Consider the following 12,570-nt stretch of genomic DNA (forward strand, 5'->3'; position numbering starts at 1 on the left):
CAATTGTTTGAGAAGGACCCCATAGGTCAGAGTGAATAACAAAAAATGGAATCAAACTTTTATCATCACTTGGAAAATAGGAAGAGCGTGTGTGCTTGACAAGTTCACAAACATCACAATTAAAATGATCCAAGTTACACTGTTTATCCAAAGAGGTAAAAAAACAACACTAAATATAAAAAGAGGGATGACCAAGAAGACGGTGTTCATGATGCAGTTGTCGGAGAGCATGGGCTTCTTGAGTAATATGAGCTGAAACTAGTGAGGGAGCTGTAGTGAGACCAAGATCCAAATAGTAAAGACCATCCAGCACTCTACCATATCCAATTGTTGCCCCGTCGCTAGGTCTTGAAAAACACAATGGGTAGGAAAAAAAAGTGAACGGAACAATTAAGATCAGTGGTAAGACAATGTATAGAATATAAGTTGGCACAAAGATTAGGGACATGGAAAACGGAGGACAAAGAAGTGGTTGGGGTGCAAAAAAATAGAGCCTTTACTACAATTAAGTGAGAGAGAACCATTAGCCACTCGGACCTTGTCTTTATCCGGACAAAGGAAATAAGAAGAAAACAAGTCTGAGGAGCAGGTCATATGGTAATTAGAGGCTCTAGAATCAAAAAGTCATAGAGATATATTGGGAGGAGGCCAGAAATATATCTGACTGGGCAAGATGGGAGGTAGGTGAAGTGGAAGGTGTCATGGTAGAAGATGCAATACCCATTTGAGACATCATGCGTTGGAGCTGAGTCATAAGTTGTTCTGCATAAGTAGATGAAGTACCAGTAACCTCAGGAGTTTTGGTCAAGTTAGCCTGAGCGAGGACGAGCAGAACCTGCTCTCCCTCCCTTTCCACCTCCCTTGAGACAATCATGTAATTTCCAGCAAGTCTCCTTAGTATAACGAGGGCGGCCACAATATTCACATTGTACTGGAGGACGAGTAGAACTAGTTTTACTAACTGAACCAGCACTGTCCACAAGTAAAGAAGTCTATGGTGTAGTAACAAGAGCAGACTAAGGAGGTGTAATAGGAGAGGCATCATGACAGAACGGCGATGATTCTCATGCTGAATCATTAATAGGCTTCAAGTAAAGTAGGAAAGATACTCTTGTTGAGAACTTGAATCCATATCTAATCATACTTTGGATTAAGGCCAGTGAGGAAAACATAAACTCATTCCATTTCACGTTCCTTTGCAAATGTAGCAACATCAATTGGGCTAGTCATAGTGACATGATGGTAAAAGTCCAATTGCTACCATAATGTTGTCAGGCAAGAATAATAGACAGACACAGAAAGATCCTTCTATCTAGTTTCCTGAGCTTGACGACGAATTTCATATATTTGGGCACAGTTGTTGGCTTGACCATAAGTGTGCTTTATAGCCTCCTATAACTCCTTGGCTGAATTAAGGAGGACAAAACTAGAACTAATAGATGACTCCATGGATTTCAAAATGAACGATATGACCAGGGCATCGTTTGCTAACCAATTTTCCATGGCCGAAGTTTCAGTGGGCATAAGGGTGTCACCATTAATATACTCCAAAAATGATTACCACGAATGGTAAGGAGGCATGCACGAGACCAAGCTAAGTAATTTGTTCCATTTAACTTAGTGGGGCCAGGTTGGAGAGTAGGACGATGGTGAGGAGCAATAGGGTGACTTAGATCACCGCTCCTAGTAGCACCAGATGTACTAAATCCTTCCATAAAAAACTCAACAAATGCACTAGAAGTCGCAAAGAAGGTGCCACTCACAAGATAGGGAGAGGTAGAGAACCATAAAGAGGGCAGAAACACCTCAAAGATGCATCAATGAGAAGTCACAATAGTGGTTGTAGAGCCAAATATAGGGCCGGAAAAGGTATCGACAGGGGCTGGAGTTGCACCGATAGGGGCTAGAGATGCACCGGCAGGGGCTGGAGAGTCCCAGGAAGACATGGTAGCAAGCAAGCAGGGCCTTAAATGGCTAAAGAAACCATCGGTGGTGGTAGGCGGTGGTTGGAGGAGGGCTGGTAGGTGGCCAGAGGGGCCGATGGTGGCCTGAGAAGGGCCAACAAGGAGTGGTAGTGGGAGACCAATGAGCTCGGCATAAAAAAGAATGCCCTAAAAGAGGGCAAAAAGGGCACCGGTGGTGGCTGCTACGGGACATGGTAGGGCGGCAACAATAGGTAGCATGGTGGTGGTTAGTGGTCAACAATGGTTAGCGTGTTATGACATGCATTAACACATGTTTAGTCAACCATGCTGAACCAAGAGGCTGAAGCTTCGACGGTAGTGGCGGCGACGAACTCTAAAAAAAAATCCCTAAAGGGATTATGCTCTGATACCACCAAGTCGAGAGAAAGAGAGAAAAGAGAGAATGATTTGGCTTGTCAATGAGACAGAGGCCAACACTTTATTTATAATTTTGAGAATATTACAAATATGGTATGATTGCACAATCACACAATTAAAACATTAAACATGTGCATAATGAATCTAGACGTACACTCTAATGTACCTAGTTATATTACACACTTTACCAAGAGAACCAAAATAGGAAAGAACCAAACCAAAATTCAACACTTCAACAGTGTATCAGCCGTATCATTCTAATTTATAGCTTCAAGGTGACAATTAAGGATAGAGAATGATAAAAATGAATCCAATTAGAAATAGACTCCAATTTTATTATTAAAAGATACAAATTAATGTTGAGGGTCTTTTTAGTATCATTTTTCATTTTGTGTATCCCCTATTTTTTTTTTTAAAATCATTAATAAAATATTTTTTTTTTAAAAAAATAAAAACTATTTATGAAACATAACATGGAAGTGAAGGATAAATCGTCTGGTTGCAAACTGTAGGAAAATGAAACATAGAGCAGGTTTATTTTTTATTTTTTAATGGCATGTCCTCTAAAATTACGATGAGGCACTTAGTTCTGCTACATGGGAAGCTGGATGGGCTGAAATTTTATGGACAGGTAGATCCACAAAATATGTGAATGGGTGAGGAGGGGGTGATGCAGGGTAGGTTGCAGGAAGAAGAAGAAGAAGGGGCCAGGACTTGTCATTCTGATTAAAGTATGAAATGACGGTTTTACCCTCGACTTTGAGGGCTTAAGAGCACGTGCTCACTAAACCTAAACGCAAAAATGAGACAAACATTTTTACCATAATCCATAATAGACTCATGAGTCTATTATGATTTTGGGTTTTGGGGGGGGGGGGGGTTTCATTTATTTTAAATAAAAACAAGAGTTTCGAAAATGATACCAAAACGCATAAAAAAATGAAAATTTGTCAGAAAATGAAAATGAAAAATGATACCAAAAAAATCCTAAATCTACACATGCCAAAGTGATTTTTAGTTTAAGCCAACAAAAAATGATTAAATTTTTGTTGTGGAGTTTTTCATATATATATAATAATTCATTCTTCATTGTTGATCTCTAGCTATAGCTAGCTTACTATTTTTTTCTTCTTCTCCTTCATTTTAGGCTGTGAAAAGAATCATGCCACAATTTTCTATTAAAGCCAAAAACTTGCAAGGTCAAACACCATATGAAATATTTTATTCAGAACATGAAGAGTTGAGGAAAAGCGGGGAGGAATGGACGAAGAGTACTGCAACATCATATTCAATTGTTGCCACACTTATCACTGCAATTATGTTTGCCGCAGCCTTCACAGTACCGGGTGGAAATGACCAAAATACTGGTCCCCCCCCGCCCCCCAAGTTTTTTGGGAAACACTGTCTTCATAATCTTCACAATATCAGATTTAGCAGCACGTACTTTGCTCTTCATGCACTTCAGTGTTGATGTTCCTAGCCATCATAAGTACTCCCCGTTATGCACAAACAAGATTTTCTCACATCTTTGCCAAAGTTGCTGGTCCGGCCATGGGGTTTTCCTTCTATTTTTCTCTTTGGCTGCAATGATGCTTTGCTTTTGCGTTACAATTTATATCGATCATTATTCAAAGTCGATATATTTGGTTCACTATTGCAATTGTAATGCAATGTCTCCCAAAAAAAAAAAAAAAAAAAAAAAAAAAAAAAAAAAAAAAAAAAAAAAAAAAAAAAAAAAAAAAAAAAAAAAAAAAAAAAAAAAAAGAAGAAAAAAAGGGAAAAAAAGAAAAAAAAAAAAAAAGGGGGGCGCCCACCCCAAAAAAAAAAACGACATTTCCCGAAACCCCCCCTCCCCCCCCCCCACCCCCCCCCCCCCCCGAGCCCCCCCCCCCCCAAGCCCCCCCCCCCCACCCCCCCGCCCGCCCCCCCCCCCCCCCCCCCCCCCCCCCCCCCCCCCCCCCCCACCACCCCCCAAACCCCCACCCCCCCCCCCAAACCCCCCCCCCCCCCCCCCCCCCCCCCCCCCCCCCCCCCCCCCCCCCCCCCCCCCCCCCCCCCCCCCCCCCCCCCCCCCCCCCCCCCCCCCCCCCCCCCCCCCCCCCCCCCCCCCCCCCCCCCCCCCCCCCCCCCCCCCCCCCCCCCCCCACCCCCAACCCACACTCACCGCGAAAAACAACAAAAAAAACAAGACCCCACAAAAAAACCCAAAACCCCAAAAAACCCAAACCCATTAACCAACGCCAACCCCCCAAATTAAACCCTTTCCCCCCCCCCCTCCACCCCCTTAAACCAAAAAACACACATAACAAAAAAAAATACACCAAAAAAAAGAAGGAGAAAAAAAGAAAACAAAAAAAATACCCAATCAAGCCCTCCAAAAAACGGGGGCAGAAAAAGAGAAAAAAAAAAAAAAAAAAAAAAAAAACAAAAAAAAAAAAAAAAAAAGAAAAAGAAAAAAGAAAAAAAAGGCCGGAAAAACATACAAAAAAAAAAAAAAAAAAAAAAAAAAAAAAAAAAAAAACCCCACACCCAACCCCCCCCCCCCCGGAGACAACCCCCAAAAACAACCCACCCAACCAACCAGCCCCCCCCCCCCCCCCGCCCCCCCCCCCCCCCCCCCGCCCCCACCCCAACGCCCCGCGCGGCCAAAACCCCCAGAAACCCCCCCACCCCCCCCCCCCCGCCCCCCCCCCCCCCCCCCACCCCACCCCCCTTTCCCCCCCCCCTTCCCCCCCCCCTCCTAAAGGCCGTTTTCCTCCCCCCCAAAAAAAACAAAAAAAAAAAAAAACCCCCCCCCCAAAACCAAAAAAAAACCTCCTCACCCCCCCCCCCCTCCCCCAAAACCCGCACCCTCCCTCTCACCGGCCCCCCCACCCCCCCCCCAACCCAACCCCCCCCCCCCCCCACCCCCCCCCCCCCCCCCCAACCCCCCCCCCCCCCCCCCCCCCCCCCCCCTTCCCTTCCCCAACCAAAAAAAAAAAAAAACAAAAAAGAAAAAACAAAAAACCCCCCCACACCCCACCCCCCAAACCCCCCACCCCCCCCCCCACCCCCCCAAACAACTTTCCCCACCAAAAAACAAAAAGAAAAAAAAAACAAACCCCCCCCCCCGCCCCCCCCCCCCCCCCCCCCCCCCCCCCCCCCCCCCCCCCCCCCCCCCCCCCCCCCCCCCCCCCCCCCCCCCCCCCCACCCCCCCACCCCCCACAACCCAACCCCCCCCCCCCCCCCCCCCCCCCCCCCCCCCCCCCCCCCCCCCCCCCCCCCCCCCCACCCCCCACAAACCACCCCCCCCGCACCCCCCACCCCCCCCCCCCCAAAGCCCCCCACAAAAGCCCCCCCCCCTCCCCACAACCCCCCCCCACCCCCCCCCAAACCAAAAACCCCCCCACAAACACATCCCCCCCCCCACAAAGCAACCCCCTCCCCCCCCCCCCCCCCTTTCCCCGGCCCCCCCCCCCCCCCCTTCCCCCCACCCCCCCCCCCCCCACCCCCCCCCCCCCCCCCCCCCCCCCCCCCCAACCCCCCAAAAACCCCCCCCTCCCCCCAACCCCCCCCGCAGAACCCCCCCGCGCCCCCCCCCCCCCCCCCCCCCCCCCCCCCCCCACCCCCCCCCCTCCCCCCCCCCCACTCTTCCCCTAACCCCCCCCCCCCCCCCCCCCCCCCCCCCCCCCAACCCCCCCCCCCCCCCCCCCCCCCCCCCCCCCCCCCCCCCGCCCCCCCCCCCCCCCCTCCCCCCCCCCTTTCTTGTGTCGTGGATAACGGCTTGGTGAGAAGATCCTCGAGCTGGTCCTTTGTTGATATGAATTTAACCTCAAGAAGGCCTTGAGCGAGCAACAAGATGGCGGACAAAATGAAAGTCCACCTCAATATGTTTGGTCCTGGCATGAAAGAGGGGATTAACCGTAAGATATGTAGCACCTAAATTATCGCACCATAAGATTGGAGGGTGCAGATTTGGTACGCCCAATTCTTGGAGAAGAGAGTTGAGCCAAATGATCTCCGCGGTGGCATTGGCGAGTGCCTGATATTCAGACTCTGTAGAGGACCGAGCAATGGTAGGTTGCTTCCGAGCAGACCAAGAGATAAGATTATCACCCATAAAAATGGCAAACCCCCTTGTGGATTTGCGATCATCGATACAGCCCGCCCAGTCGGCATCCGAGTATGCCATCAAGCGTTGAGATGGAGTTCGAGAGATCATGAAGCCGTGTGTTATAGTATCCTCGAGATAACGAAGAATACGCTTGACAGCTTGCCAATGATCATCAGTAGGAGAATGAAGGAACTAACAGACTTTATTGACCGAGAAGGAGATGTCTGGACGAGTCAGAGTGGCATATTGGAGAGCACCCACAGTGCTACGGTACAGAGTCGGATCGGCCAAGGGTGTACCACTGAATTGAGAGAGCCGAGTAGAAGATGCCATTGGATTCTTGACCAGTTTAGCTCCATCCATGTTGGTACGCCGCAACAGATCAGTAATGTACTTCTGTTGAGATAATATAATGCCATTGGTATGAGGAACAACCTCTATACCCAAGAAATAATGAAGATTGCCCAAGTCCCTGACTGCAAATTCCTTGCTAAGAGAGCCAAGGAAGAAGAAGAAGAAGAAGGGGCAGGACTTGTCATTCTGATTAAAGTATGAAATGACGGTTTTACCCTCGACTTTGAGGGCTTAAGAGCATGTGCTCACTAAACCTAAACGCAAAAATGAGACAAACATTTTTGCCATAATCCATAATAGACTTAAGATCGAGTTTATTATGATCTTTTTTTTTTTGGGGGGAGGTTCATTTATTTTAAATAAAAACAAGTTTCAAAAATGATACCAAAAAAATCCTAAATCTACACATGCAAAAGAAATTTTTAGTTTAAGCCAACAAAAAATGATTAAATTTTTGTTGTAGAGAGTTTTAATTTCATATACATATTAATTCATTCATCATTGTTGATCTCTAGCTAGCTTGCTTGCTTGTTTACTAATTTTTGTTTTTTCTTCTTCTTCTCCTTCATTTTAGGCTGTGAAAGAAATCATGCCACATTAATTTTCTACTAAAACCAAAAACTTGAAAGGTCAAACACCATATGAAATATTTTATTCAGAACATGAAGAGTTGAGGAAAAGCAGGGAGGAATGGATGAAGAGTACTGCAACATCGTGTTCAATTGTTGCCACACTTATCACTGCAATTATGTTTGCTGCAGCCTTCACAGTACCGGGTGGAAATGACCAAAATACGGGTTGCCCCACTTTTTTGGGAAACACTTTCTTCTTAATTTTCACAATATCAGATTTAGCAGCACTTTGCTCTTCATGCACTTCAGTACTGTTGATGTTCCTAGCCATCATAACTTCCATCCTGTTATGCACAAACAAGATTTCCTCACATCTTTGCCAAAGTTGTTGGTCCATGGAGTTTTCCTTCTATTTTTCTCTTTGGCTGCAATGATGCTTTGCTTTTGCGTTACAATTTATATCATTATTCAAAGTCGATCGATATATTTGGTTCACTATTGCAATTGTAGTGCCATGTCTTATCCCAATTTTCATATTTCAGTATAGAGTGCTTCCCTTATTTATTGATTTGGCAAAGGTCACATATTTACCCATCTTTGAAAAGAAGTAGTAAATTTGCATTAATTTCAAAGATATTGTAATTTGTATTGCAAATTTGCATTAATTTCTTGTCCATTGTTTTATGGAAGATTCAAGAATGTTGCTTGAGAAGCTGAATTCATTTCTAATTAGGTGTTCCTTTGGGGCTAGCTAGCTAGAATTTGTGTGGGAATATCTTACTGGAACTAATGGATGACTCTGTGGATTTCAAAATGAATGACATGACCAGGGCATCGTTTGCTAACCAGTTATCCATGGCCGAAGTTTCAGTGGGCATAGGGGTGTCGACCATTAATATACCCCAAAAATGATTACTCAATTTCAGTAGTTCAAATTATCTTTGATTAAGGTTAATCTATCTGTCAATGAGTTTGAAAACTGTCGATCTATTAAGGGGTTAAAATCCACAGGGTGATTGTTCTCTGCCTAGGAGCACAGGCTACGCCCAGACACATGAGGCTGCCATTCAGCGGGGGGGTGGTCATTTCGCCCACCCCCATGTGTCTGGGTGCAACCTGCGTCCCTGGCACAAAGAACATTTGGCCAAAAAATTAACATTTCAATAATACTAAAACTCTAGAGACTAGCCCTTTTGATGTTTGCAAGATTCGTGGTCAAAATAAGCAGAGCTATCATCATGTAAGGTGGTCAAAATTATCTGCTCAGCAACATAGATCATCCCAAGATCTAGAAAACTTGGTGTAAAACGTTAATGGGCTTTGGGCCCAACTTGATCGCCCACATGGGGGGCTGATCGCAGGCCCAAGACGAGAGAGGGAGGAACGATCACTTAAGTGATCGATTACTTCCCTCCTTCTTATCCCTTGTTTAGATTCCCAAAGGGAATCAGATTAGTGGGGGCGCCCAATGGGGTTTAGCCTATAAATATGTTATTTGGCTCAAACCCTAAGTGTGGAACCAAGGTTCTAAGACTCGGGTCTCGGTGGCATCTCGGCCAAGCCAAAAATCGAGTCGGGTCGAGATCTCGGCGAGTTGGTGTAATTTTATTTTTTTTGACTCGGACCCCCAACTCGTTGTGTTTTACACATATTTTGGGTCTGAAACTTGGTATCCAGCCTATTTCAGGCGATTTAAACACAATGGCATGCCCAAATTTGCCAAAAAATAAATCCAAATATGAGTTTTACTTTGGACCATAGGTTGGTAGGCGACGAGTCGAACTAAAAGTCTAAAACAACCTACTCTACATATAATTTAGTAAAACTTAGCAAATTTAGCAATCAAAACATTCTAATTAGTACATATCAAATTGTCAATCAAAACATTCAAATAAAAAGTACATTACATCAATGTTCACTGAATTTGTTACATAAAATATGATTGAGTAATAAATTCATCCCCACATTGATCCACAAAGAATTCCCATGTCATAGAATTGCTATAGTGTTGCACATAGTGTGACACAGCTGCCATATAAGTTTTCTCATCAACATATACCAATCTCCCTATCTTAGGGTACATGGGAGGCTGTTGGTATGAAGTGTAAGATCCACTGCTACTGTCATATTGAGTTTGAGGCATGTATGGCTGGTTTGGTGATGAGCACATTTATGTGTGAAATCTTAGGGCATAAAGCATACATTTTACCACATTGGACAGAGTTACTCGGTGATTTCTTGTACTTTTCAGGTTTTAGGTGAATTCTTATGAAAATGGAGGAGATGATGCTACGAAAATGTTTTTAAGCTATTTAGAACTGTTAATGGCATGGATGCGTAGCCCATCGAGTCAGCTTCTTAATGGTTCAAACGGCACTTGATTCCAAGTTGAAACGAAGAAGTTACGGCCGTTTCCGTAACGAAGCGCGAAAATGGTCTACAGGGGTTTATTTGTAATTATTGACAATCGACCGGGGACAAAGTGAAGCAAAAGTTCAGATTCTAGGGGCCTTAATGAAATAACCAGAAGTTATATTTCCTGTACCCGAAAGATTCCATTTGGAGGGCTCTGGACAGTCCAACTTCAACTTGAGATATCTTGGGCTCCCCAACTCCAAATTGGACGAAATTTGGGTCTATTTTGGGTGATTTTTCGCAAGGAACACAATGGTGAGGCCTATATAAGCACCCCATGCTCCACGTTTTCTGAAGGACAGAATGGGTATTTTATTTATTCTTGAAGGAATCCTAGTCATCACCCTTACTCTCTCTCTCCACCAACTTCTCAAGGGCACTTCTGGAATTCTATTTGGGATAGATTTATTTTGAAAGATATTCTCTCACCTATGGAAAGTTGAAAAGTCAAATATGCTTTGATTTTATTGCTTGGAGAAGATATCTACAAAGAAAAGGAACCACTTGTTAGAATTGAAAGTTCACTTTTCTAGAAATAGAATGTCTATGTAAACAATCTTCTCTTCTTCTTCTTTCTATCTTTTTTCTTTTTTCTTACGATTCAAGGCATTGTAAAAGAGGAAGGAGAAGAGAATATTCTCTTTTCTTAGGGAATATTTCTCCTACACTTCCCTCTTCTCTCTTCTCCTCTCTTCCCCCTATAAATACCCCTTGCCCTTTGGGTTGTAACAAGTTAGTTTTTTTAGTTTAGTTTTTAGTTAGTTTTTAGTTCAATTTTAATTCAGTTTTTAGTGTAATTTTTAGTTCATTCATTTAGTAAAACTTCTTTTCTTCTTCTCCTTCTAATTTGTGATTTTTGGCTTTTCTAAGTTCTAGTTTGCTTTTATAATTTTTAGTTAATGGTTATAATAGGTTTAGTTTATGCTTTAATTTCAATTTAAGTCTTCAATTGGGTTGTAATTTCTTAATTCTAGTTTAGGTTTTAAGCCTTTTAGTCTAAGTTCTTAAGTTGATGACAAGACTTGAAGATTTAGAAGAGGAGGCCAAGGTAAGTTTATGAAGTATTCAAGCTTTTCAGTTACATTCATGTAAACACATCTAGGTTTTACTATCTAAACTCTCAATCTCATTCTCCCTCTCCTCTATCTCTCTCTATCTTCTTCTTCTTCTCTCTCTATTTCTTTTATTTTTTTTATATGGTTGTGGTATGTGGATGCACTTTTATTCCCTTATTTATTTTTATGTGATTATGAAGTGTGGCTGCGTTTTTGTTATTCCTTCCAATTTACGTTAGTTTGATAGGTTAGATGCTCATGTGTTAGGACACCAACTTAATCCCTTAATTTTGTTAGATGCTTATGAGTTAGGATGCATTAATTTTCATTAGTTTCATTAGTTTAATTTAACACTTTAATTTGGTTCACTTTGCATTACTTTTAAGTTAGTTAAATAGAGTGGCGTATATCTCCTCGTGTTCGACCCGTAGCTACGATTGACCCGTACGCTTGCGGTTTTATTTTAATTCAAACAAGTTTTTGGCTCCGTTGCCGGGGAGATTATAGTCCATTTTATTTTTCTGATTTTTAAGTAGTTCGAAGTGTTTTAGTTTATTATTTTCTCTTCTTTTTCTAAAAAAAAAAAAACCAGTTTTTGAAAACCTCTTCTTGTTTCTCTTCTGTTTCAAATAGTGTGCGCCCAATCTAAAGTCCTTCATATGTCCAAACCCAGCCAATCTTGGTGTCCCTTGATTCGTTGGGTGGTTTGGATTGGCATGTGACTTATCTTTGGAGGTGACCATTCTTGATAACAAGAAAGCGACATAGTGAGAGAGTTTGAAAACAGAAACGTATAGTAGTCCTCCACTCTACATCAGAATCCACTAGGAGTCGCCCGTAGGTGGCTCGTGAAGACTATACAGGTTCCCTTGCTGTCAACCTATATGGCAACCTTACAGCTTTGGAACCACTGTTTCGATTTTTGAGGGATAGATGCACTATCTACCTTGGGCTCCCTCATGTTTTTTTTTTTTTTTTTAGTGAATTTTTTTTCTAGTCTTGTATTTATTTATTTATTTATTTTTCTAAGGGATACCTCAATTTGGGATAGGTGGTTAGTTTAGAATTATGGGAGATACACTTCCATTTAAGACTTTGGGGGAAAGATGGACCTATGCTAAGGCAACCATGATTTTGGAGGAAATATTTAAACAGGTTAGAAAAGCCAAAAGTAATGAGATAGAGAACAATTTTGCACCACCCCAGTACAATTTTGCTCCCCAACCCAACTATGGGCTTTCGAAAAATTTTGATTGGTCACATCCCCAAACAATCCATGTTATGGAAGGATGCCCTAATCTTTATGGGGGTAGCTATGGTGATGAGAATATGAGTCCTCAATTTCAATACAATTCTTTTGGCACTTACAATCAGGGGTGGAATGATCATCCCGATTTCTTGTGGGATCAATGGAATAACCAATCTGGACCACCCAATTTCCAATATCATGGTCAGTTTGGTCCTCCAATGCCCAACCCTCCATTAAATCTCAATGGGCCACCTCTCCTTAAATCATATCACCAACCTCTTGAGTTTCAAAACATGGGTGAGGAGGCCAGACTGAATGAGCTTGAGAAATACATAGACCTTCTCACAACAAGCCAAAATACCATGGAGAAACAACTCTCTCAATTGATAACCATGGTGCAAGAAGAGGAAATGGGTACAGTACCTAGTCAGCCTGAACCACCCCATCCCCAATTTAATGATATTGAAAGTCAACCACCCCAATTTGAGG

This window comes from Telopea speciosissima, chromosome 4 (genome assembly GCF_018873765.1).
Source record: "Telopea speciosissima isolate NSW1024214 ecotype Mountain lineage chromosome 4, Tspe_v1, whole genome shotgun sequence".
NCBI classification, from domain to species: Eukaryota; Viridiplantae; Streptophyta; class Magnoliopsida; order Proteales; family Proteaceae; genus Telopea; species Telopea speciosissima.